General features: G+C 48.2%; 18 non-coding genes across 18 annotated transcripts; all 18 read right to left on the reverse strand.

Annotated features, from left to right (window-relative positions):
- Positions 1-204: 204 nt before the first annotated feature.
- Positions 205-277, reverse strand: trnaf-gaa (transfer RNA phenylalanine (anticodon GAA)). The gene has a single exon. It is a non-coding gene; the product is annotated as a tRNA-Phe (tRNA).
- Positions 278-981: 704 nt separating this feature from the next.
- On the reverse strand, positions 982-1054 carry trnaf-gaa (transfer RNA phenylalanine (anticodon GAA)). The gene has a single exon. It is a non-coding gene; the product is annotated as a tRNA-Phe (tRNA).
- Positions 1055-1765: 711 nt separating this feature from the next.
- Positions 1766-1838, reverse strand: trnaf-gaa (transfer RNA phenylalanine (anticodon GAA)). Its single transcript has one exon. It is a non-coding gene; the product is annotated as a tRNA-Phe (tRNA).
- Positions 1839-2155: 317 nt separating this feature from the next.
- On the reverse strand, positions 2156-2228 carry trnaf-gaa (transfer RNA phenylalanine (anticodon GAA)). The gene has a single exon. It is a non-coding gene; the product is annotated as a tRNA-Phe (tRNA).
- Positions 2229-2931: 703 nt separating this feature from the next.
- On the reverse strand, positions 2932-3004 carry trnaf-gaa (transfer RNA phenylalanine (anticodon GAA)). The gene has a single exon. It is a non-coding gene; the product is annotated as a tRNA-Phe (tRNA).
- Positions 3005-4494: 1490 nt separating this feature from the next.
- trnaf-gaa (transfer RNA phenylalanine (anticodon GAA)) lies at positions 4495-4567 on the reverse strand. The gene has a single exon. It is a non-coding gene; the product is annotated as a tRNA-Phe (tRNA).
- A 1483-nt stretch (positions 4568-6050) lies between these two features.
- trnaf-gaa (transfer RNA phenylalanine (anticodon GAA)) lies at positions 6051-6123 on the reverse strand. The gene has a single exon. It is a non-coding gene; the product is annotated as a tRNA-Phe (tRNA).
- A 1483-nt stretch (positions 6124-7606) lies between these two features.
- Positions 7607-7679, reverse strand: trnaf-gaa (transfer RNA phenylalanine (anticodon GAA)). The gene has a single exon. It is a non-coding gene; the product is annotated as a tRNA-Phe (tRNA).
- Positions 7680-8386: 707 nt separating this feature from the next.
- Positions 8387-8459, reverse strand: trnaf-gaa (transfer RNA phenylalanine (anticodon GAA)). Its single transcript has one exon. It is a non-coding gene; the product is annotated as a tRNA-Phe (tRNA).
- A 1089-nt stretch (positions 8460-9548) lies between these two features.
- On the reverse strand, positions 9549-9621 carry trnaf-gaa (transfer RNA phenylalanine (anticodon GAA)). The gene has a single exon. It is a non-coding gene; the product is annotated as a tRNA-Phe (tRNA).
- Positions 9622-10706: 1085 nt separating this feature from the next.
- trnaf-gaa (transfer RNA phenylalanine (anticodon GAA)) lies at positions 10707-10779 on the reverse strand. The gene has a single exon. It is a non-coding gene; the product is annotated as a tRNA-Phe (tRNA).
- Positions 10780-13053: 2274 nt separating this feature from the next.
- trnaf-gaa (transfer RNA phenylalanine (anticodon GAA)) lies at positions 13054-13126 on the reverse strand. The gene has a single exon. It is a non-coding gene; the product is annotated as a tRNA-Phe (tRNA).
- A 1479-nt stretch (positions 13127-14605) lies between these two features.
- Positions 14606-14678, reverse strand: trnaf-gaa (transfer RNA phenylalanine (anticodon GAA)). Its single transcript has one exon. It is a non-coding gene; the product is annotated as a tRNA-Phe (tRNA).
- Positions 14679-16952: 2274 nt separating this feature from the next.
- Positions 16953-17025, reverse strand: trnaf-gaa (transfer RNA phenylalanine (anticodon GAA)). Its single transcript has one exon. It is a non-coding gene; the product is annotated as a tRNA-Phe (tRNA).
- Positions 17026-17342: 317 nt separating this feature from the next.
- Positions 17343-17415, reverse strand: trnaf-gaa (transfer RNA phenylalanine (anticodon GAA)). The gene has a single exon. It is a non-coding gene; the product is annotated as a tRNA-Phe (tRNA).
- A 703-nt stretch (positions 17416-18118) lies between these two features.
- On the reverse strand, positions 18119-18191 carry trnaf-gaa (transfer RNA phenylalanine (anticodon GAA)). The gene has a single exon. It is a non-coding gene; the product is annotated as a tRNA-Phe (tRNA).
- A 1479-nt stretch (positions 18192-19670) lies between these two features.
- On the reverse strand, positions 19671-19743 carry trnaf-gaa (transfer RNA phenylalanine (anticodon GAA)). Its single transcript has one exon. It is a non-coding gene; the product is annotated as a tRNA-Phe (tRNA).
- A 1097-nt stretch (positions 19744-20840) lies between these two features.
- Positions 20841-20913, reverse strand: trnaf-gaa (transfer RNA phenylalanine (anticodon GAA)). Its single transcript has one exon. It is a non-coding gene; the product is annotated as a tRNA-Phe (tRNA).
- Positions 20914-21155: the final 242 nt, after the last annotated feature.

Here is a 21155-nt window from a genome sequence, read left to right on the forward strand (position 1 = left end):
AATGATGGAGGGGAAACACAGCCTACTGGTGCACTTCGCTGCGCTATCAGCTCCGATATTTAAAAGCGACAAGTTTATGCAGCAGGTCCCGTGTCACGCCTTTCTCTGACCAGTCAGTGGTCAGCAGTGTTTTGGCGTGACCTTTGAGAAAATGCACCGTCAATCACTTCCTTGAGTAGACTATACTCCGGAAACACCAACCCTTGCCGAAACCCGGGATCGAACCAGGGACCTTTAGATCTTCAGTCTAACGCTCTCCCAACTGAGCTATTTCGGCACAAAGTCAACAGGCTGCAGTAGCATGTCCAAGCCTTGCCACAGACGCGAGCAAGAAAGAAAAACATGTCCAAAAAGCTGTTAATGGAGTTTTGCGAGTTGCCATATCATCCAATGATGGAGGGGAAACACAGCCTACTGGTGCACTTCGCTGCGCTATCAGCTCCGATATTTAAAAGCGACAAGTTTATGCAGCAGGTCCCGTGTCACGCCTTTCTCTGACCAGTCAGTGGTCAGCAGTGTTTTGGCGTGACCTTTGAGAAAATGCACCGTCAACCACTTCCTTGAGTAGACTTTACTTTGGAAACACCAAACCCTTGCCGAAACCCGGGATTGAACCAGGGACCTTTAGATCTTCAGTCTAACACTCTCCCAACTGAGCTATTTCGGCACAGAACAGGCTGCAGTAGCATGTCCAAGCCTTGCCACAGACGCGAGCAAGAAAGAAAAACATGTCCAAAAAAGCTGTTAATGGAGTTTTGCGAGTTGCCATATCATCCAATGATGGAGGGGAAACACGGCCTACTGGTGCACTTCGCTGCGCTATCAGCTCCGATATTTAAAAGCGACAAGTTTATGCAGCAGGTCCCGTGTCACGCCTTTCTCTGACCAGTCAGTGGTCAGCAGTGTTTTGGCGTGACCTTTGAGAAAATGCACCGTCAATCACTTCCTTGAGTAGACTATACTCTGGAAACACCAAACCCTTGCCGAAACCCGGGATCGAACCAGGGACCTTTAGATCTTCAGTCTAACGCTCTCCCAACTGAGCTATTTCGGCACAAAGTCAACAGGCTGGTAGCAACAGGTAGCATGTCCAAGCCTTGCCACAGACGCGAGCAAGAAAGAAAAACATGTCCAAAAAGCTGTTAATGGAGTTTTGCGAGTTGCCCTATCATTTAATGATGGAGGGGAAACACAGCCTACTGGTGCACTTCGCTGCGCTATCAGCTCCGATATTTAAAAGCGACAAGTTTATGCAGCAGGTCCCGTGTCACGCCTTTCTCTGACCAGTCAGTGGTCAGCAGTGTTTTGGCGTGACCTTTGAGAAAATGCACCGTCAACCACTTCCTTGAGTAGACTGTACTTTGGAAACACCAAATCCTTGCCGAAACCCGGGATCGAACCAGGGACCTTTATATCTTCAGTCTAACACTCTCCCAACTGAGCTATTTCGGCACAGAACAGGCTGTGGTAGCTTGTCCAATCCGTGCCACAGACGCGGGCAAGAAAGAAAAACATGTCCAAAAAGCTGTTAATGGAGTTTTGCGAGTTGCCCTATCATTTAATGATGGAGGGGAAACACAGCCTACTGGTGCACTTCGCTGCGCTATCAGCTCCGATATTTAAAAGCGACAAGTTTATGCAGCAGGTCCCGTGTCGCGCCTTTCTCTGACCAGTCAATGGTCAGCAGTGTTTTGGCGTGACTTTTGAGAAAATGCACCGTCAACCATTTCCTTGAGTAGAGTGTACTTTGGAAACACCAAACCCTTGCCGAAACCCGGGATCGAACCAGGGACCTTTAGATCTTCAGTCTAACGCTCTCCCAACTGAGCTATTTCGGCACAAAGTCAACAGGCTGCAGTAGCATGTCCAAGCCTTGCCACAGACGCGAGCAAGAAAGAAAAACATGTCCAAAAAGCTGTTAATGGAGTTTTGCGAGTTGCCATATCATCCAATGATGGAGGGGAAACACAGCCTACTGGTGCACTTCGCTGCGCTATCAGCTCCGATATTTAAAAGCGACAAGTTTATGCAGCAGGTCCCGTGTCACGCCTTTCTCTGACCAGTCAGTGGTCAGCAGTGTTTTGGCGTGACCTTTGAGAAAATGCACCGTCAATCACTTCCTTGAGTAGACTATACTCTGGAAACACCAAACCCTTGCCGAAACCCGGGATCGAACCAGGGACCTTTAGATCTTCAGTCTAACGCTCTCCCAACTGAGCTATTTCGGCACAGAACAGGCTGTGGTAGCTTGTCCAATCCGTGCCACAGACGCGGGCAAGAAAGAAAAACATGTCCAAAAAGCTGTTAATGGAGTTTTGCGAGTTGCCCTATCATTTAATGATGGAGGGGAAACACAGCCTACTGGTGCACTTCGCTGCGCTATCAGCTCCGATATTTAAAAGCGACAAGTTTATGCAGCAGGTCCCGTGTCGCGCCTTTCTCTGACCAGTCAATGGTCAGCAGTGTTTTGGCGTGACTTTTGAGAAAATGCACCGTCAACCATTTCCTTGAGTAGAGTGTACTTTGGAAACACCAAACCCTTGCCGAAACCCGGGATCAAACCAGGGACCTTTAGATCTTCAGTCTAACGCTCTCCCAACTGAGCTATTTCGGCACAAAGTCAACAGGCTGCAGTAGCATGTCCAAGCCTTGCCACAGACGCGCGCAAGAAAGAAAAACATGTCCAAAAAGCTGTTAATGGAGTTTTGCGAGTTGCCATATCATCCAATGATGGAGGGGAAACACAGCCTACTGGTGCACTTCGCTGCGCTATCAGCTCCGATATTTAAAAGCGACAAGTTTATGCAGCAGGTCCCGTGTCACGCCTTTCTCTGACCAGTCAGTGGTCAGCAGTGTTTTGGCGTGACCTTTGAGAAAATGCACCGTCAATCACTTCCTTGAGTAGACTATACTCTGGAAACACCAAACCCTTGCCGAAACCCGGGATCGAACCAGGGACCTTTAGATCTTCAGTCTAACGCTCTCCCAACTGAGCTATTTCGGCACAAAGTCAAAAGGCTGGTAGCAACAGGTAGCATGTCCAAGCCTTGCCACAGACGCGAGCAAGAAAGAAAAACATGTCCAAAAAGCTGTTAATGGAGTTTTGCGAGTTGCCCTATCATTTAATGATGGAGGGGAAACACGGCCTACTGGTGCACTTCGCTGCGCTATCAGCTCCGATATTTAAAAGCGACAAGTTTATGCAGCAGGTCCCGTGTCGCGCCTTTCTCTGACCAGTCAATGGTCAGCAGTGTTTTGGCGTGACTTTTGAAAAATGCACCGTCAACCACTTCCTTGAGTAGACTGTACTTTGGAAACACCAAACCCTTGCCGAAACCTGGGATCAAACCAGGGACCTTTAGATCTTCAGTCTAACGCTCTCCCAACTGAGATATTTCGGCACAAAGTCAACAGGCTGCAGTAGCATGTCCAAGCCTTGCCACAGACGCGAGCAAGAAAGAAAAACATGTCCAAAAAGCTGTTAATGGAGTTTTGCGAGTTGCCATATCATCCAATGATGGAGGGGAAACACAGCCTACTGGTGCACTTCACTGCGCTATCAGCTCCGATATTTAAAAGCGACAAGTTTATGCAGCAGGTCCCGTGTCACGCCTTTCTCTGACCAGTCAGTGGTCAGCAGTGTTTTGGCGTGACCTTTGAGAAAATGCACCGTCAATCACTTCCTTGAGTAGACTATACTCTGGAAACACCAAACCCTTGCCGAAACCCGGGATCGAACCAGGGACCTTTAGATCTTCAGTCTAACGCTTTCCCAACTGAGCTATTTCGGCACAAAGTCAACAGGCTGCAGTAGCATGTCCAAGCCTTGCCACAGACGCGAGCAAGAAAGAAAAAAATGTCCAAAAAGCTGTTAATGGAGTTTTGCGAGTTGCCATATCATCCAATGATGGAGGGGAAACACAGCCTACTGGTGCACTTCGCTGCGCTATCAGCTCCGATATTTAAAAGCGACAAGTTTATGCAGCAGGTCCCGTGTCACGCCTTTCTCTGACCAGTCAGTGGTCAGCAGTGTTTTGGCGTGACCTTTGAGAAAATGCACCGTCAACCACTTCCTTGAGTAGACTTTACTTTGGAAACACCAAACCCTTGCCGAAACCCGGGATTGAACCAGGGACCTTTAGATCTTCAGTCTAACACTCTCCCAACTGAGCTATTTCGGCACAGAACAGGCTGCAGTAGCATGTCCAAGCCTCGCCACAGACGCGAGCAATAAAGAAAAACATGTCCAAAAAGCTGTTAATGGAGTTTTGCGAGTTGCCCTATCATTTAATGATGGAGGGGAAACACAGCCTATTGGTGCACTTCGCTGCGCTATCAGCTCCAATATTTAAAAGCGACAAGTTTATGCAGCAGGTCCCGTGTTGCGCCTTTCTCTGACCAGTCAATGGTCAGCAGTGTTTTGGCGTGACTTTTGAGAAAATGCACCGTCAACCACTTCCTTGAGTAGAGTGTACTTTGGAAACACCAAACCCTTGCCGAAACCCGGGATCGAACCAGGGACCTTTAGATCTTCAGTCTAACGCTCTCCCAACTGAGCTATTTCGGCACAAAGTCAACAGGCTGCAGTAGCATGTCCAAGCCTTGCCACAGACGCGAGCAAGAAAGAAAAACATGTCCAAAAAGCTGTTAATGGAGTTTTGCGAGTTGCCATATCATCCAATGATGGAGGGGAAACACAGCCTACTGGTGCACTTCGCTGCGCTATCAGCTCCGATATTTAAAAGCGACAAGTTTATGCAGCAGGTCCCGTGTCACGCCTTTCTCTGACCAGTCAGTGGTCAGCAGTGTTTTGGCGTGACTTTTGAGAAAATGCACCGTCAACCACTTCCTTGAGTAGATTGTACTTTAGAAACACCAAACCCTTGCCGAAACCCGGGAGTGAACCAGGGACCTTTAGATCTTCAGTCTAACACTCGCCCAACTGAGCTAATTCGGCACAAAGTCAACAGGCTGCAGTAGCATGTCCAAGCCTTGCCACAGACGCGAGCAAGAAAGAAAAACATGTCCAAAAAGCTGTTAATGGAGTTTTGCGAGTTGCCATATCATCCAATGATGGAGGGGAAACACAGCCTACTGGTGCACTTCGCTGCGCTATCAGCTCCGATATTTAAAAGCGACAAGTTTATGCAGCAGGTCCCGTGTCACGCCTTTCTCTGACCAGTCAGTGGTCAGCAGTGTTTTGGCGTGACCTTTGAGAAAATGCACCGTCAATCACTTCCTTGAGTAGACTATACTCTGGAAACACCAAACCCTTGCCGAAACCCGGGATCGAACCAGGGACCTTTAGATCTTCAGTCTAACGCTTTCCCAACTGAGCTATTTCGGCACAAAGTCAACAGGCTGCAGTAGCATGTCCAAGCCTTGCCACAGACGCGAGCAAGAAAGAAAAAAATGTCCAAAAAGCTGTTAATGGAGTTTTGCGAGTTGCCATATCATCCAATGATGGAGGGGAAACACAGCCTACTGGTGCACTTCGCTGCGCTATCAGCTCCGATATTTAAAAGCGACAAGTTTATGCAGCAGGTCCCGTGTCACGCCTTTCTCTGACCAGTCAGTGGTCAGCAGTGTTTTGGCGTGACCTTTGAGAAAATGCACCGTCAACCACTTCCTTGAGTAGACTTTACTTTGGAAACACCAAACCCTTGCCGAAACCCGGGATTGAACCAGGGACCTTTAGATCTTCAGTCTAACACTCTCCCAACTGAGCTATTTCGGCACAGAACAGGCTGCAGTAGCATGTCCAAGCCTCGCCACAGACGCGAGCAATAAAGAAAAACATGTCCAAAAAGCTGTTAATGGAGTTTTGCGAGTTGCCCTATCATTTAATGATGGAGGGGAAACACAGCCTATTGGTGCACTTCGCTGCGCTATCAGCTCCAATATTTAAAAGCGACAAGTTTATGCAGCAGGTCCCGTGTTGCGCCTTTCTCTGACCAGTCAATGGTCAGCAGTGTTTTGGCGTGACTTTTGAGAAAATGCACCGTCAACCACTTCCTTGAGTAGAGTGTACTTTGGAAACACCAAACCCTTGCCGAAACCCGGGATCGAACCAGGGACCTTTAGATCTTCAGTCTAACGCTCTCCCAACTGAGCTATTTCGGCACAAAGTCAACAGGCTGCAGTAGCATGTCCAAGCCTTGCCACAGACGCGAGCAAGAAAGAAAAACATGTCCAAAAAGCTGTTAATGGAGTTTTGCGAGTTGCCATATCATCCAATGATGGAGGGGAAACACAGCCTACTGGTGCACTTCGCTGCGCTATCAGCTCCGATATTTAAAAGCGACAAGTTTATGCAGCAGGTCCCGTGTCACGCCTTTCTCTGACCAGTCAGTGGTCAGCAGTGTTTTGGCGTGACTTTTGAGAAAATGCACCGTCAACCACTTCCTTGAGTAGATTGTACTTTAGAAACACCAAACCCTTGCCGAAACCCGGGAGTGAACCAGGGACCTTTAGATCTTCAGTCTAACACTCTCCCAACTGAGCTATTTCGGCACAAAGTCAACAGGCTGCAGTAGCATGTCCAAGCCTTGCCACAGACGCGAGCAAGAAAGAAAAACATGTCCAAAAAGCTGTTAATGGAGTTTTGCGAGTTGCCATATCATCCAATGATGGAGGGGAAACACAGCCTACTGGTGCACTTCGCTGCGCTATCAGCTCCGATATTTAAAAGCGACAAGTTTATGCAGCAGGTCCCGTGTCACGCCTTTCTCTGACCAGTCAGTGGTCAGCAGTGTTTTGGCGTGACCTTTGAGAAAATGCACCGTCAATCACTTCCTTGAGTAGACTATACTCTGGAAACACCAAACCCTTGCCGAAACCCGGGATCGAACCAGGGACCTTTAGATCTTCAGTCTAACGCTTTCCCAACTGAGCTATTTCGGCACAAAGTCAACAGGCTGCAGTAGCATGTCCAAGCCTTGCCACAGACGCGAGCAAGAAAGAAAAAAATGTCCAAAAAGCTGTTAATGGAGTTTTGCGAGTTGCCATATCATCCAATGATGGAGGGGAAACACAGCCTACTGGTGCACTTCGCTGCGCTATCAGCTCCGATATTTAAAAGCGACAAGTTTATGCAGCAGGTCCCGTGTCACGCCTTTCTCTGACCAGTCAGTGGTCAGCAGTGTTTTGGCGTGACCTTTGAGAAAATGCACCGTCAACCACTTCCTTGAGTAGACTTTACTTTGGAAACACCAAACCCTTGCCGAAACCCGGGATTGAACCAGGGACCTTTAGATCTTCAGTCTAACACTCTCCCAACTGAGCTATTTCGGCACAGAACAGGCTGCAGTAGCATGTCCAAGCCTCGCCACAGACGCGAGCAATAAAGAAAAACATGTCCAAAAAGCTGTTAATGGAGTTTTGCGAGTTGCCCTATCATTTAATGATGGAGGGGAAACACAGCCTATTGGTGCACTTCGCTGCGCTATCAGCTCCAATATTTAAAAGCGACAAGTTTATGCAGCAGGTCCCGTGTTGCGCCTTTCTCTGACCAGTCAATGGTCAGCAGTGTTTTGGCGTGACTTTTGAGAAAATGCACCGTCAACCACTTCCTTGAGTAGAGTGTACTTTGGAAACACCAAACCCTTGCCGAAACCCGGGATCGAACCAGGGACCTTTAGATCTTCAGTCTAACGCTCTCCCAACTGAGCTATTTCGGCACAAAGTCAACAGGCTGCAGTAGCATGTCCAAGCCTTGCCACAGACGCGAGCAAGAAAGAAAAACATGTCCAAAAAGCTGTTAATGGAGTTTTGCGAGTTGCCATATCATCCAATGATGGAGGGGAAACACAGCCTACTGGTGCACTTCGCTGCGCTATCAGCTCCGATATTTAAAAGCGACAAGTTTATGCAGCAGGTCCCGTGTCACGCCTTTCTCTGACCAGTCAGTGGTCAGCAGTGTTTTGGCGTGACTTTTGAGAAAATGCACCGTCAACCACTTCCTTGAGTAGATTGTACTTTAGAAACACCAAACCCTTGCCGAAACCCGGGAGTGAACCAGGGACCTTTAGATCTTCAGTCTAACACTCTCCCAACTGAGCTAATTCGGCACAAAGTCAACAGGCTGCAGTAGCATGTCCAAGCCTTGCCACAGACGCGAGCAAGAAAGAAAAACATGTCCAAAAAGCTGTTAATGGAGTTTTGCGAGTTGTCATATCATCCAATGATGGAGGGGAAACACGGCCTACTGGTGCACTTCGCTGCGCTATCAGCTCCGATATTTAAAAGCGACAAGTTTATGCAGCAGGTCCCGTGTCACGCCTTTCTCTGACCAGTCAGTGGTCAGCAGTGTTTTGGCGTGACCTTTGAGAAAATGCACCGTCAACCACTTCCTTGAGTAGACTGTACTTTGGAAACACCAAATCCTTGCCGAAACCCGGGATCGAACCAGGGACCTTTAGATCTTCAGTCTAACACTCTCCCAACTGAGCTATTTCGGCACAGAACAGGCTGTGGTAGCTTGTCCAATCCGTGCCACAGACGCGGGCAAGAAAGAAAAACATGTCCAAAAAGCTGTTAATGGAGTTTTGCGAGTTGCCCTATCATTTAATGATGGAGGGGAAACACAGCCTACTGGTGCACTTCGCTGCGCTATCAGCTCCGATATTTAAAAGCGACAAGTTTATGCAGCAGGTCCCGTGTCGCGCCTTTCTCTGACCAGTCAATGGTCAGCAGTGTTTTGGCGTGACCTTTGAGAAAATGCACCGTCAATCACTTCCTTGAGTAGACTATACTCTGGAAACACCAAACCCTTGCCGAAACCCGGGATCGAACCAGGGACCTTTAGATCTTCAGTCTAACGCTCTCCCAACTGAGATATTTCGGCACAAAGTCAACAGGCTGCAGTAGCATGTCCAAGCCTTGCCACAGACGCGAGCAAGAAAGAAAAAAATGTCCAAAAAGCTGTTAATGGAGTTTTGCGAGTTGCCATATCATCCAATGATGGAGGGGAAACACAGCCTACTGGTGCACTTCGCTGCGCTATCAGCTCCGATATTTAAAAGCGACAAGTTTATGCAGCAGGTCCCGTGTCACGCCTTTCTCTGACCAGTCAGTGGTCAGCAGTGTTTTGGCGTGACCTTTGAGAAAATGCACCGTCAACCACTTCCTTGAGTAGACTTTACTTTGGAAACACCAAACCCTTGCCGAAACCCGGGATTGAACCAGGGACCTTTAGATCTTCAGTCTAACACTCTCCCAACTGAGCTATTTCGGCACAGAACAGGCTGCAGTAGCATGTCCAAGCCTCGCCACAGACGCGAGCAATAAAGAAAAACATGTCCAAAAAGCTGTTAATGGAGTTTTGCGAGTTGCCCTATCATTTAATGATGGAGGGGAAACACAGCCTACTGGTGCACTTCGCTGCGCTATCAGCTCCGATATTTAAAAGCGACAAGTTTATGCAGCAGGTCCCGTGTCGCGCCTTTCTCTGACCAGTCAATGGTCAGCAGTGTTTTGGCGTGACCTTTGAGAAAATGCACCGTCAACCACTTCCTTGAGTAGACTGTACTTTGGAAACACCAAATCCTTGCCGAAACCCGGGATCGAACCAGGGACCTTTAGATCTTCAGTCTAACACTCTCCCAACTGAGCTATTTCGGCACAGAACAGGCTGTGGTAGCTTGTCCAATCCGTGCCACAGACGCGGGCAAGAAAGAAAAACATGTCCAAAAAGCTGTTAATGGAGTTTTGCGAGTTGCCCTATCATTTAATGATGGAGGGGAAACACAGCCTACTGGTGCACTTCGCTGCGCTATCAGCTCCGATATTTAAAAGCGACAAGTTTATGCAGCAGGTCCCGTGTCACGCCTTTCTCTGACCAGTCAGTGGTCAGCAGTGTTTTGGCGTGACCTTTGAGAAAATGCACCGTCAACCACTTCCTTGAGTAGACTGTACTTTGGAAACACCAAACGCTTTCCAAAACCCAGGATTGAACCAGGGACCTTTAGATCTTCAGTCTAACGCTCTCCCAACTGAGCTATTTCGGCACAGAACAGGCTGCAGTAGCTTGTCCAAGCCTTGCCACAGACGCGAGCAAGAAAGAAAAAAATGTCCAAAAAGCTGTTAATGGAGTTTTGCGAGTTGCCATATCATCCAATGATGGAGGGGAAACACAGCCTACTGGTGCACTTCGCTGCGCTATCAGCTCCGATATTTAAAAGCGACAAGTTTATGCAGCAGGTCCCGTGTCACGCCTTTCTCTGACCAGTCAGTGGTCAGCAGTGTTTTGGCGTGACCTTTGAGAAAATGCACCGTCAACCACTTCCTTGAGTAGACTTTACTTTGGAAACACCAAACCCTTGCCGAAACCCGGGATTGAACCAGGGACCTTTAGATCTTCAGTCTAACACTCTCCCAACTGAGCTATTTCGGCACAGAACAGGCTGCAGTAGCATGTCCAAGCCTCGCCACAGACGCGAGCAATAAAGAAAAACATGTCCAAAAAGCTGTTAATGGAGTTTTGCGAGTTGCCCTATCATTTAATGATGGAGGGGAAACACAGCCTATTGGTGCACTTCGCTGCGCTATCAGCTCCAATATTTAAAAGCGACAAGTTTATGCAGCAGGTCCCGTGTCACGCCTTTCTCTGACCAGTCAGTGGTCAGCAGTGTTTTGGCGTGACCTTTGAGAAAATGCACCGTCAATCACTTCCTTGAGTAGACTATACTCTGGAAACACCAAACCCTTGCCGAAACCCGGGATCGAACCAGGGACCTTTAGATCTTCAGTCTAACGCTCTCCCAACTGAGCTATTTCGGCACAAAGTCAACAGGCTGCAGTAGCATGTCCAAGCCTTGCCACAGACGCGAGCAAGAAAGAAAAACATGTCCAAAAAGCTGTTAATGGAGTTTTGCGAGTTGCCATATCATCCAATGATGGAGGGGAAACACAGCCTACTGGTGCACTTCGCTGCGCTATCAGCTCCGATATTTAAAAGCGACAAGTTTATGCAGCAGGTCCCGTGTCACGCCTTTCTCTGACCAGTCAGTGGTCAGCAGTGTTTTGGCGTGACCTTTGAGAAAATGCACCGTCAACCACTTCCTTGAGTAGACTTTACTTTGGAAACACCAAACCCTTGCCGAAACCCGGGATTGAACCAGGGACCTTTAGATCTTCAGTCTAACACTCTCCCAACTGAGCTATTTCGGCACAGAACAGGCTGCAGTAGCATGTCCAAGCCTTGCCACAGACGCGAGCAAGAAAGAAAAACATGTCCAAAAAAGCTGTTAATGGAGTTTTGCGAGTTGCCATATCATCCAATGATGGAGGGGAAACACGGCCTACTGGTGCACTTCGCTGCGCTATCAGCTCCGATATTTAAAAGCGACAAGTTTATGCAGCAGGTCCCGTGTCACGCCTTTCTCTGACCAGTCAGTGGTCAGCAGTGTTTTGGCGTGACCTTTGAGAAAATGCACCGTCAATCACTTCCTTGAGTAGACTATACTCTGGAAACACCAAACCCTTGCCGAAAACGGGATCGAACCAGGGACCTTTAGATCTTCAGTCTAACGCTCTCCCAACTGAGCTATTTCGGCACAAAGTCAACAGGCTGGTAGCAACAGGTAGCATGTCCAAGCCTCGCCACAGACGCGAGCAAGAAAGAAAAACATGTCCAAAAAGCTGTTAATGGAGTTTTGCGAGTTGCCCTATCATTTAATGATGGAGGGGAAACACAGCCTACTGGTGCACTTCGCTGCGCTATCAGCTCCGATATTTAAAAGCGACAAGTTTATGCAGCAGGTCCCGTGTTGCGCCTTTCTCTGACCAGTCAGTGGTCAGCAGTGTTTTGGCGTGACCTTTGAGAAAATGCACCGTCAATCACTTCCTTGAGTAGACTATACTCTGGAAACACCAAACCCTTGCCGAAAACGGGATCGAACCAGGTACCTTTAGATCTTCAGTCTAACGCTCTCCCAACTGAGCTATTTCGGCACAAAGTCAACAGGCTGGTAGCAACAGGTAGCATGTCCAAGCCTCGCCACAGACGCGAGCAAGAAAGAAAAACATGTCCAAAAAGCTGTTAATGGAGTTTTGCGAGTTGCCCTATCATTTAATGATGGAGGGGAAACACAGCCTACTGGTGCACTTCGCTGCGCTATCAGCTCCGATATTTAAAAGCGACAAGTTTATGCAGCAGGTCCCGTGTTGCGCCTTTCTCTGACCAGTCAGTGGTCAGCAGTGTTTTGGCGTGACTTTTGAGAAAATGCACCGTCAACCACTTCCTTGAGTAGATTGTACTTTAGAAACACCAAACCCTTGCTGAAACCCGGGAGTGAACCAGGGACCTTTAGATCTTCAGTCTAACACTCTCCCAACTGAGCTAATTCGGCACAAAGTCAACAGGCTGCAGTAGCATGTCCAAGCCTTGCCACAGACGCGAGCAAGAAAGAAAAACATGTCCAAAAAGCTGTTAATGGAGTTTTGCGAGTTGTCATATCATCCAATGATGGAGGGGAAACACGGCCTACTGGTGCACTTCGCTGCGCTATCAGCTCCGATATTTAAAAGCGACAAGTTTATGCAGCAGGTCCCGTGTCACGCCTTTCTCTGACCAGTCAGTGGTCAGCAGTGTTTTGGCGTGACCTTTGAGAAAATGCACCGTCAATCACTTCCTTGAGTAGACTTTACTTTGGAAACACCAAACCCTTGCCGAAACCCGGGATTGAACCAGGGACCTTTAGATCTTCAGTCTAACACTCTCCCAACTGAGCTATTTCGGCACAGAACAGGCTGCAGTAGCATGTCCAAGCCTCGCCACAGACGCGAGCAATAAAGAAAAACATGTCCAAAAAGCTGTTAATGGAGTTTTGCGAGTTGCCCTATCATTTAATGATGGAGGGGAAACACAGCCTATTGGTGCACTTCGCTGCGCTATCAGCTCCAATATTTAAAAGCGACAAGTTTATGCAGCAGGTCCCGTGTTGCGCCTTTCTCTGACCAGTCAATGGTCAGCAGTGTTTTGGCGTGACTTTTGAGAAAATGCACCGTCAACCACTTCCTTGAGTAGAGTGTACTTTGGAAACACCAAACCCTTGCCGAAACCCGGGATCGAACCAGGGACCTTTAGATCTTCAGTCTAACGCTCTCCCAACTGAGCTATTTCGGCACAAAGTCAACAGGCTGCAGTAGCATGTCCAAGCCTTGCCACAGACGCGAGCAAGAAAGAAAAACATGTCCAAAAAGCTGTTAATGGAGTTTTGCGAGTTGCCATATCATCCAATGATGGAGGGGAAACACAGCCTACTGGTGCACTTCGCTGCGCTATCAGCTCCGATATTTAAAAGCGACAAGTTTATGCAGCAGGTCCCGTGTCACGCCTTTCTCTGACCAGTCAGTGGTCAGCAGTGTTTTGGCGTGACTTTTGAGAAAATGCACCGTCAACCACTTCCTTGAGTAGATTGTACTTTAGAAACACCAAACCCTTGCCGAAACCCGGGAGTGAACCAGGGACCTTTAGATCTTCAGTCTAACACTCTCCCAACTGAGCTAATTCGGCACAAAGACAACAGGCTGCAGTAGCATGTCCAAGCCTTGCCACAGACGCGAGCAAGAAAGAAAAACATGTCCAAAAAGCTGTTAATGGAGTTTTGCGAGTTGCCCTATCATTTAATGATGGAGGGGAAACACAGCCTACTGGTGCACTTCGCTGCGCTATCAGCTCCGATATTTAAAAGCGACAAGTTTATGCAGCAGGTCCCGTGTCACGCCTTTCTCTGACCAGTCAGTGGTCAGCAGTGTTTTGGCGTGACCTTTGAGAAAATGCACCGTCAACCACTTCCTTGAGTAGACTTTACTTTGGAAACACCAAACCCTTGCCGAAACCCGGGATTGAACCAGGGACCTTTAGATCTTCAGTCTAACACTCTCCCAACTGAGCTATTTCGGCACAGAACAGGCTGCAGTAGCATGTCCAAGCCTTGCCACAGACGCGAGCAAGAAAGAAAAAAATGTCCAAAAAGCTGTTAATGGAGTTTTGCGAGTTGCCATATCATCCAATGATGGAGGGGAAACACAGCCTACTGGTGCACTTCGCTGCGCTATCAGCTCCGATATTTAAAAGCGACAAGTTTATGCAGCAGGTCCCGTGTCACGCCTTTCTCTGACCAGTCAGTGGTCAGCAGTGTTTTGGCGTGACCTTTGAGAAAATGCACCGTCAACCACTTCCTTGAGTAGACTTTACTTTGGAAACACCAAACCCTTGCCGAAACCCGGGATTGAACCAGGGACCTTTAGATCTTCAGTCTAACACTCTCCCAACTGAGCTATTTCGGCACAGAACAGGCTGCAGTAGCATGTCCAAGCCTCGCCACAGACGCGAGCAATAAAGAAAAACATGTCCAAAAAGCTGTTAATGGAGTTTTGCGAGTTGCCCTATCATTTAATGATGGAGGGGAAACACAGCCTATTGGTGCACTTCGCTGCGCTATCAGCTCCAATATTTAAAAGCGACAAGTTTATGCAGCAGGTCCCGTGTCACGCCTTTCTCTGACCAGTCAGTGGTCAGCAGTGTTTTGGCGTGACCTTTGAGAAAATGCACCGTCAATCACTTCCTTGAGTAGACTATACTCTGGAAACACCAAACCCTTGCCGAAACCCGGGATCGAACCAGGGACCTTTAGATCTTCAGTCTAACGCTCTCCCAACTGAGCTATTTCGGCACAAAGTCAACAGGCTGCAGTAGCATGTCCAAGCCTTGCCACAGACGCGAGCAAGAAAGAAAAACATGTCCAAAAAGCTGTTAATGGAGTTTTGCGAGTTGCCATATCATCCAATGATGGAGGGGAAACACAGCCTACTGGTGCACTTCGCTGCGCTATCAGCTCCGATATTTAAAAGCGACAAGTTTATGCAGCAGGTCCCGTGTCACGCCTTTCTCTGACCAGTCAGTGGTCAGCAGTGTTTTGGCGTGACCTTTGAGAAAATGCACCGTCAACCACTTCCTTGAGTAGACTTTACTTTGGAAACACCAAACCCTTGCCGAAACCCGGGATTGAACCAGGGACCTTTAGATCTTCAGTCTAACACTCTCCCAACTGAGCTATTTCGGCACAGAACAGGCTGCAGTAGCATGTCCAAGCCTTGCCACAGACGCGAGCAAGAAAGAAAAACATGTCCAAAAAAGCTGTTAATGGAGTTTTGCGAGTTGCCATATCATCCAATGATGGAGGGGAAACACGGCCTACTGGTGCACTTCGCTGCGCTATCAGCTCCGATATTTAAAAGCGACAAGTTTATGCAGCAGGTCCCGTGTCACGCCTTTCTCTGACCAGTCAGTGGTCAGCAGTGTTTTGGCGTGACCTTTGAGAAAATGCACCGTCAATCACTTCCTTGAGTAGACTATACTCTGGAAACACCAAACCCTTGCCGAAAACGGGATCGAACCAGGGACCTTTAGATCTTCAGTCTAACGCTCTCCCAACTGAGCTATTTCGGCACAAAGTCAACAGGCTGGTAGCAACAGGTAGCATGTCCAAGCCTCGCCACAGACGCGAGCAAGAAAGAAAAACATGTCCAAAAAGCTGTTAATGGAGTTTTGCGAGTTGCCCTATCATTTAATGATGGAGGGGAAACACAGCCTACTGGTGCACTTCGCTGCGCTATCAGCTCCGATATTTAAAAGCGACAAGTTTATGCAGCAGGTCCCGTGTTGCGCCTTTCTCTGACCAGTCAGTGGTCAGCAGTGTTTTGGCGTGACCTTTGAGAAAATGCACCGTCAATCACTTCCTTGAGTAGACTATACTCTGGAAACACCAAACCCTTGCCGAAAACGGGATCGAACCAGGGACCTTTAGATCTTCAGTCTAACGCTCTCCCAACTGAGCTATTTCGGCACAAAGTCAACAGGCTGGTAGCAACAGGTAGCATGTCCAAGCCTCGCCACAGACGCGAGCAAGAAAGAAAAACATGTCCAAAAAGCTGTTAATGGAGTTTTGCGAGTTGCCCTATCATTTAATGATGGAGGGGAAACACAGCCTACTGGTGCACTTCGCTGCGCTATCAGCTCCGATATTTAAAAGCGACAAGTTTATGCAGCAGGTCCCGTGTTGCGCCTTTCTCTGACCAGTCAGTGGTCAGCAGTGTTTTGGCGTGACTTTTGAGAAAATGCACCGTCAACCACTTCCTTGAGTAGATTGTACTTTAGAAACACCAAACCCTTGCTGAAACCCGGGAGTGAACCAGGGACCTTTAGATCTTCAGTCTAACACTCTCCCAACTGAGCTAATTCGGCACAAAGTCAACAGGCTGCAGTAGCATGTCCAAGCCTTGCCACAGACGCGAGCAAGAAAGAAAAACATGTCCAAAAAGCTGTTAATGGAGTTTTGCGAGTTGTCATATCATCCAATGATGGAGGGGAAACACGGCCTACTGGTGCACTTCGCTGCGCTATCAGCTCCGATATTTAAAAGCGACAAGTTTATGCAGCAGGTCCCGTGTCACGCCTTTCTCTGACCAGTCAGTGGTCAGCAGTGTTTTGGCGTGACCTTTGAGAAAATGCACCGTCAATCACTTCCTTGAGTAGACTTTACTTTGGAAACACCAAACCCTTGCCGAAACCCGGGATTGAACCAGGGACCTTTAGATCTTCAGTCTAACACTCTCCCAACTGAGCTATTTCGGCACAGAACAGGCTGCAGTAGCATGTCCAAGCCTCGCCACAGACGCGAGCAATAAAGAAAAACATGTCCAAAAAGCTGTTAATGGAGTTTTGCGAGTTGCCCTATCATTTAATGATGGAGGGGAAACACAGCCTATTGGTGCACTTCGCTGCGCTATCAGCTCCAATATTTAAAAGCGACAAGTTTATGCAGCAGGTCCCGTGTTGCGCCTTTCTCTGACCAGTCAATGGTCAGCAGTGTTTTGGCGTGACTTTTGAGAAAATGCACCGTCAACCACTTCCTTGAGTAGAGTGTACTTTGGAAACACCAAACCCTTGCCGAAACCCGGGATCGAACCAGGGACCTTTAGATCTTCAGTCTAACGCTCTCCCAACTGAGCTATTTCGGCACAAAGTCAACAGGCTGCAGTAGCATGTCCAAGCCTTGCCACAGACGCGAGCAAGAAAGAAAAACATGTCCAAAAAGCTGTTAATGGAGTTTTGCGAGTTGCCCTATCATTTAATGATGGAGGGGAAACACAGCCTACTGGTGCACTTCGCTGCGCTATCAGCTCCGATATTTAAAAGCGACAAGTTTATGCAGCAGGTCCCGTGTTGCGCCTTTCTCTGACCAGTCAATGGTCAGCAGTGTTTTGGCGTGACTTTTGAGAAAATGCACCGTCAACCACTTCCTTGAATAGAGTGTACTTTGGAAACACCAAACCCTTGCCGAAACCCGGGATCGAACCAGGGACCTTTAGATCTTCAGTCTAACACTCTCCCAACTGAGCTATTTCGGCACAGAACAGGCTGCAGTAGCATGTCCAACCCTTGCCACAGACGCGAGCAAGAAAGAAAAACATGTCCAAAAAGCTGTTAATGGAGTTTTGCGAGTTGCCATATCATCCAATGATGGAGGGGAAACACGGCCTACTGGTGCACTTCGCTGCGCTATCAGCTCCGATATTTAAAAGCGACAAGTTTATGCAGCAGGTCCCGTGTCACGCCTTTCTCTGACCAGTCAGTGGTCAGCAGTGTTTTGGCGTGACTTTTGAGAAAATGCACCGTCAACCACTTCCTTGAGTAGATTGTACTTTAGAAACACCAAACCCTTGCCGAAACCCGGGAGTGAACCAGGGACCTTTAGATCTTCAGTCTAACACTCTCCCAACTGAGCTAATTCGGCACAAAGACAACAGGCTGCAGTAGCATGTCCAAGCCTTGCCACAGACGCGAGCAAGAAAGAAAAACATGTCCAAAAAGCTGTTAATGGAGTTTTGCGAGTTGTCATATCATCCAATGATGGAGGGGAAACACGGCCTACTGGTGCAGTTCGCTGCGCTATCAGCTCCGATATTTAAAAGCGACAAGTTTATGCAGCAGGTCCCGTGTCACGCCTTTCTCTGACCAGTCAGTGGTCAGCAGTGTTTTGGCGTGACCTTTGAGAAAATGCACCGTCAACCACTTCCTTGAGTAGACTGTACTTTGGAAACACCAAATCCTTGCCGAAACCCGGGATCGAACCAGGGACCTTTAGATCTTCAGTCTAACACTCTCCCAACTGAGCTATTTCGGCACAGAACAGGCTGTGGTAGCTTGTCCAATCCGTGCCACAGACGCGGGCAAGAAAGAAAAACATGTCCAAAAAGCTGTTAATGGAGTTTTGCGAGTTGCCCTATCATTTAATGATGGAGGGGAAACACAGCCTACTGGTGCACTTCGCTGCGCTATCAGCTCCGATATTTAAAAGCGACAAGTTTATGCAGCAGGTCCCGTGTCGCGCCTTTCTCTGACCAGTCAATGGTCAGCAGTGTTTTGGCGTGACTTTTGAGAAAATGCACCGTCAACCACTTCCTTGAGTAGAGTGTACTTTGGAAACACCAAACCCTTGCCGAAACCCGGGATCAAACCAGGGACCTTTAGATCTTCAGTCTAACGCTCTCCCAACTGAGCTATTTCGGCACAAAGTCAACAGGCTGCAGTAGCATGTCCAAGCCTTGCCACAGACGCGAGCAAGAAAGAAAAACATGTCCAAAAAGCTGTTAATGGAGTTTTGCGAGTTGCCATATCATCCAATGATGGAGGGGAAACACAGCCTACTGGTGCACTTCACTGCGCTATCAGCTCCGATATTTAAAAGCGACAAGTTTATGCAGCAGGTCCCGTGTCACGCCTTTCTCTGACCAGTCAGTGGTCAGCAGTGTTTTGGCGTGACCTTTGAGAAAATGCACCGTCAATCACTTCCTTGAGTAGACTATACTCTGGAAACACCAAACCCTTGCCGAAACCCGGGATCGAACCAGGGACCTTTAGATCTTCAGTCTAACGCTTTCCCAACTGAGCTATTTCGGCACAAAGTCAACAGGCTGCAGTAGCATGTCCAAGCCTTGCCACAGACGCGAGCAAGAAAGAAAAAAATGTCCAAAAAGCTGTTAATGGAGTTTTGCGAGTTGCCATATCATCCAATGATGGAGGGGAAACACAGCCTACTGGTGCACTTCGCTGCGCTATCAGCTCCGATATTTAAAAGCGACAAGTTTATGCAGCAGGTCCCGTGTCACGCCTTTCTCTGACCAGTCAGTGGTCAGCAGTGTTTTGGCGTGACCTTTGAGAAAATGCACCGTCAACCACTTCCTTGAGTAGACTTTACTTTGGAAACACCAAACCCTTGCCGAAACCCGGGATTGAACCAGGGACCTTTAGATCTTCAGTCTAACACTCTCCCAACTGAGCTATTTCGGCACAGAACAGGCTGCAGTAGCATGTCCAAGCCTCGCCACAGACGCGAGCAATAAAGAAAAACATGTCCAAAAAGCTGTTAATGGAGTTTTGCGAGTTGCCCTATCATTTAATGATGGAGGGGAAACACAGCCTATTGGTGCACTTCGCTGCGCTATCAGCTCCAATATTTAAAAGCGACAAGTTTATGCAGCAGGTCCCGTGTTGCGCCTTTCTCTGACCAGTCAATGGTCAGCAGTGTTTTGGCGTGACTTTTGAGAAAATGCACCGTCAACCACTTCCTTGAGTAGAGTGTACTTTGGAAACACCAAACCCTTGCCGAAACCCGGGATCGAACCAGGGACCTTTAGATCTTCAGTCTAACGCTCTCCCAACTGAGCTATTTCGGCACAAAGTCAACAGGCTGCAGTAGCATGTCCAAGCCTTGCCACAGACGCGAGCAAGAAAGAAAAACATGTCCAAAAAGCTGTTAATGGAGTTTTGCGAGTTGCCATATCATCCAATGATGGAGGGGAAACACAGCCTACTGGTGCACTTCGCTGCGCTATCAGCTCCGATATTTAAAAGCGACAAGTTTATGCAGCAGGTCCCGTGTCACGCCTTTCTCTGACCAGTCAGTGGTCAGCAGTGTTTTGGCGTGACTTTTGAGAAAATGCACCGTCAACCACTTCCTTGAGTAGATTGTACTTTAGAAACACCAAACCCTTGCCGAAACCCGGGAGTGAACCAGGGACCTTTAGATCTTCAGTCTAACACTCTCCCAACTGAGCTAATTCGGCACAAAGTCAACAGGCTGCAGTAGCATGTCCAAGCCTTGCCACAGACGCGAGCAAGAAAGAAAAACATGTCCAAAAAGCTGTTAATGGAGTTTTGCGAGTTGCCATATCATCCAATGATGGAGGGGAAACACAGCCTACTGGTGCACTTCGCTGCGCTATCAGCTCCGATATTTAAAAGCGACAAGTTTATGCAGCAGGTCCCGTGTCACGCCTTTCTCTGACCAGTCAGTGGTCAGCAGTGTTTTGGCGTGACTTTTGAGAAAATGCACCGTCAACCACTTCCTTGAGTAGATTGTACTTTAGAAACACCAAACCCTTGCCGAAACCCGGGAGTGAACCAGGGACCTTTAGATCTTCAGTCTAACACTCTCCCAACTGAGCTAATTCGGCACAAAGTCAACAGGCTGCAGTAGCATGTCCAAGCCTTGCCACAGACGCGAGCAAGAAAGAAAAACATGTCCAAAAAGCTGTTAATGGAGTTTTGCGAGTTGTCATATCATCCAATGATGGAGGGGAAACACGGCCTACTGGTGCAGTTCGCTGCGCTATCAGCTCCGATATTTAAAAGCGACAAGTTTATGCAGCAGGTCCCGTGTCACGCCTTTCTCTGACCAGTCAGTGGTCAGCAGTGTTTTGGCGTGACCTTTGAGAAAATGCACCGTCAACCACTTCCTTGAGTAGACTGTACTTTGGAAACACCAAATCCTTGCCGAAACCCGGGATCGAACCAGGGACCTTTAGATCTTCAGTCTAACACTCTCCCAACTGAGCTATTTCGGCACAGAACAGGCTGTGGTAGCTTGTCCAATCCGTGCCACAGACGCGGGCAAGAAAGAAAAACATGTCCAAAAAGCTGTTAATGGAGTTTTGCGAGTTGCCCTATCATTTAATGATGGAGGGGAAACACAGCCTACTGGTGCACTTCGCTGCGCTATCAGCTCCGATATTTAAAAGCGACAAGTTTATGCAGCAGGTCCCGTGTCGCGCCTTTCTCTGACCAGTCAATGGTCAGCAGTGTTTTG

Source organism: Hypomesus nipponensis, chromosome 7, assembly GCF_054491055.1.
Source record: "Hypomesus nipponensis isolate SF chromosome 7, ASM5449105v1, whole genome shotgun sequence".
NCBI lineage: Eukaryota > Metazoa > Chordata > Actinopteri > Osmeriformes > Osmeridae > Hypomesus > Hypomesus nipponensis.